The 4618-nt window shown below is 40.1% G+C and overlaps 1 non-coding gene across 1 annotated transcript; it reads right to left on the bottom strand.

Annotated features, from left to right (window-relative positions):
* Nucleotides 1–1376: 1376 nt before the first annotated feature.
* Trnay-gua lies at nt 1377–1470 on the bottom strand. The gene is made up of 2 exons: nt 1434–1470; nt 1377–1412 (listed from the first exon to the last, which is right to left on the bottom strand). It is a non-coding gene; the product is annotated as a tRNA-Tyr (tRNA).
* Nucleotides 1471–4618: the final 3148 nt, after the last annotated feature.

Here is a 4618-nt window from a genome sequence, read left to right as displayed (position 1 = left end):
ATTGTAGAGACTTCGGTAACGGCTGACGAGTGCATGCAAAAAACGGTCATTTACGAAATTTGAAAAATCACATTAAAATAATTCCATAACAGTTTGCAATAAGGCAGCAGCCATATATCAATGATATTATAGCGATGGAGGTACATAGTTATATAATCGGTATATACTTACCATCTAAACGTGAAGGAAAAGAAAGCAAACGCAACAAGGCACTTAGATGTAATTAGGCCGATATTCAAGTGCGCATGCAAAAAAGGTACTAAGATCTTTTTTTCCAAATAATGGGTTTGCCAAGGTTCTCGAGCTGTTACTGTACGGTATAACTATAGAGGTCCTTTCATATCATAAAAGAGGTCTGTCGCCAACGATAACGATACCAGCTAATGCAAGTGTCCAAGGATATGCTTAAAGTGTTACCGAGGTAATTAGGTTGGTACTTGTATGTATCTCGAAAAGTACCTAATAATCACGGTGAAAGTGGGCACATTACCAATTTCATGGAGAAAAATTTTTGCACGATATCTTTGCGCAATATGGATATACACGAAGCATATGTGTACATAGGTGCACCCGCGTTTCGGTTTCATTATGCTAGGGGCGGGCGTGGTCCCAAGCTACACGCACGGACAATAACTTCCGAAGTCGCATAAACCAGCCGCAACGTCTCACTTAATGAGCGGCTTGATTAACCCCACCACACTGCGCTACCAGGGCTAACGCCAAACGCGTTATTTAGCGATGGATTTACGAGCGAAGATTGCGCGCAAATGAACGCGCGTATAAGGCGCCAGGGCACAAACGACAGGAACTTTTTTGAAATCCTTAGCTACTACCGCCATCAATTTTTTACCTTTGCCTCTCATGTAGGTATACTTACAGAAGACATTGGTATGCTGTATACTAACAGAAAAGTATTTCTACATTTTTTTTCCATATATCAGAAAGAGTTCCTTGATGAATAAATTGAAGGATTTATGGATTTGATTGATAATTTTTTAATTATATTAAAATTTTATGACATTGTTGATCATGATTATTGTTCCACACTACATCATTACAGTATCTCTGTGTATGCATAAGGCCATGCCGTAATAGGCTAAGTTACCCTGACGCTTCGGATAAATTATACCCTTTTAATTCGCACCGTCCAACTTTCTTGGTCTTCCGTACTTAATTGGACATGGATCGACGATGTTCTGCCTATTTTAGTCTTGTGTTTCCTTAATGCATTGTCGATGAAGGAGAAACGCACTTTTCATCTCGTCACTTTTATAGCTCGATATATTTGGTTCTCTTCGGTACGACCTGCGACGAGGTACAATTTTCACCAGCAGACGTAATATCACGTCCGGTTTAATTCCGGTGACAAAAGGAAATCCTTCGAGCCGGATTTGAACCAGCGACCTATGGATGTCTTTTACATTACTTTCCAACTACAGTCCACCGCTCTACCAACTGAGCTATCGAAGGTGATATTAATGATTTCGACCGCGAAAGTTACTGGGAACGCTTAAAAGTAGGTTAACACCGGAGGCGCGAAAATAAACAGGGGATAGTACATGCCTAGTTCACATTACTTGGAGCCATAGATTATCATTGCGAAACGGCAGAATTAATTTGAGAATTACTAGAATTTAGAAACACTGATAACAGTCTTATACATTCTTTTAGTCGTTATCAGTCTTTAGAACGTATATCTATCAGCCTCATAGATTTTAAATCATATTGAATTACGTAAATACGTACTTAATTAAGAATCACGATAATAAATTCAATGGATTCAACATAATATTACCTAATAACACGCGATATCCATTTTTCATATAAAATCAACATAATCATCAGAATAAAAATATGAATAATCGTTATCGCCATTTAATCGGTCTTTATTCGTTTATCATTTACCCTTACGGAAGAATCGTGATCTCACACGTTCCAAGAAGATAAGACGACAAGACGATCGATATCCGATGTAACTGGATTGGAATAGAGGGGAGCACGTTGAATCTTAAGGAATATAGATCGAACGAGACACCTGTTTGTCAGGTTTTGGCGATGAAAAATGTACGAAGCGTGGCACGTGAAGCGGGAACAAGACGACATCCGACAAAGCGAAGCCGAGACACGAGAAACACACGGAAGATTAAAGCGACTCTCGCTTGTGATCCACGAGCGTGCGTGCTTTCTGTGTTACGGTGTTAGGTAAGTCCAGCACCTACCTTAACATAGGTGTATCGGCACGAAAAGGCCAATAACAATCGCATAAATAATCGATATTTATATCGTTACTTCATCTGCGAAGCTCCTGGTACGGGGAGCAGATGTCCTGTGAGGTTTGGCTATAAAAAAGCCTGAATAAAGTCTTTAACCGATAAACTGACAATCGGAATCACCGTTCCAATTAAATAATATGCATTGAACAATTTGGTTCCGTTGCCTTATTCACTTGATTCGCGAAAGATCGCAGTTGGACGGCTGAACACCTTGGGATCAGGCATTTGTAATTATCGCAAAATAATTGTCTCGAAAGAAAATAAGCGTCAAGGCAATCTTACAAGTGTCGAATACACATGATAGCACCTAAGGTGGATAATCGATTTAATAGATATACCAGAGACCGGCAATGCACGCGTACGTGCAGCATTAATAATTAATAGCAGGCATTAAACGCAGCTTCTAATTATGGGTTTGAGACTATTAAGCAACCGTCCGATGGGTAAAATAAGAGCAGTTCAACTGTTGGATCGAAACTGGCTGGGCCGGACACACTGCACGCCGGCAGATGCACACACACGATCGGCCCTCTGATCCAACTGCCTTTAACTCTTCGTTATTTTGATTTCTATACTTATTTATTTGCTGGCTGCCTTCTGCCTATCTGCCAGCTCCTTTAACACTCTACTTATCCAATAGGAGGATATAGTGAACCAGGCGTTTAAATTGGCTCAAGCCGTATTATAGTCGAGAAAATATTTGCTGGCAGTGACAATCAGCTGCCAGAATAATGCTATAGAGTATATTAACTCTTTCCTTCGAGAAAGGCTGCTACAGTTACACTGGTCTGATTTATGAGTCCGATCTAGTCCAATTGCACCCACGTACCAATTCCGACAGTGCGAAATCAATGGCTCAAGCTTAGGGGAGAATCGGCCTGATTTAATGAACTCAACGTATGAGCATTTAATCAGTATTAGCCAACCGTGGGAAAAGGGTTTCCTTTCGGGCTAATCATTCACTCATTCGATCCCCCTTCTGTAAGACTCCATTAATCCTATGACGTTTTACGTGAAATATCAGAAAATTAAATTCGCACGAGATATAAAATCAATATGAGAAAGAAGGGAAGTTAATTGACCGGGAACGGTTTGTTTTGCTACGTTTAAGACAGGTGAAAGATTCCATCCTATAACGGAGGAAGGAGGACAATAAAAAGAAGATGAATCAAGGAACAGAGTATAGCTGTATAGTACCTACCCGTAGAACACCGTGTATAGTGTATAGTATAAAAGTTTAAAGGAAAGAAGGCAGAGGAGGAATGAATGGCGAAATTGGTCGAATCCTTTCTTGCTCCGTTCTCCATTACCAATGTTACAGTATATTTACAACGTTGCACGATGCATGATGTCCGGACCCTACTCACATACGATCCTAATTGTTATGGCTCTACGGAGCAATAACCGCGTGCTTTATGGTGGTGTCCGTTGCGCCGAGCGGCGCGGCGCACCTCAGGCATGGTAATTGTTATGTTTGGAAAAAGTCTGGTATGACGAGACAGACGGAAGCAGGGGTGAATATGGAATTAACCGTGTATCATCTTGAATTCTTGCGCCTCGTGTAACATACGTCATGACCAAATTGTTCAGACCGCGCGAAGAAATATAAATGGGAATTACACCAAGAGATAAGACATTCCATTGCGTGTCCCGGGTCATCTTTTACAAAGATGTATAAGGCGGGAGGAATTCCATTTTGAGATACTTTTTATCTCGCACTCTCGGGTTTGTTATACGGAAACGACATAGCACCCAGTGCTATTATCACTTTCTTAAACATTTGCCATACACTGTAGGAAGGATTAATCGCGTTTTAAGAACCCGCTGTCTGTCACGGCAGTGATGCCAGATAGCAGAATTTGTCTTTTATGTGGAATTTTTCTTGCGCATTTGCGATGGGTAATCTCATTGAGTGTCATGGATATTATTGTATTTGCTTTTCCCAATTTTTTTTTTATTTAAGACTTCGACTTTCTGTACGAGCTCTCACTGCTATTATTGCAATGTATTTAAATCGACTTTGAATTTAAAGCAATATATAATTTATTCCGAAATTTTTTAAATTCAATCCAACTTGGCCAAGCAAATTAACACGGCCAACCGATTTGGTAGATCTACCCACTTTACAGTAAGACGTGCGCGCGCGGTTGGCTAAGTGTTAAGATACTCGTTACTGATTCCATTTTTGTCCTACTTTTCATGTCGCTGACAATTGAATATATACTCTCAACTTCTACATTTGGATTGCGGGAGGAACAGAATCAATTGCACGAATAAAATTGAAAATATTTGTTTTTTTTATTATTGCCTTCCGATTCCTGTACTTTCTTCGAGAATTCATTGTC

This window comes from Cephus cinctus, unplaced genomic scaffold (genome assembly GCF_000341935.2).
Source record: "Cephus cinctus unplaced genomic scaffold, Ccin1 Ccin1_scaffold0101, whole genome shotgun sequence".
NCBI classification, from domain to species: domain Eukaryota; kingdom Metazoa; phylum Arthropoda; class Insecta; order Hymenoptera; family Cephidae; genus Cephus; species Cephus cinctus.
Note: the sequence above shows the minus strand (reverse complement) of the source record. Positions and strands in the feature narration are given on the sequence as shown.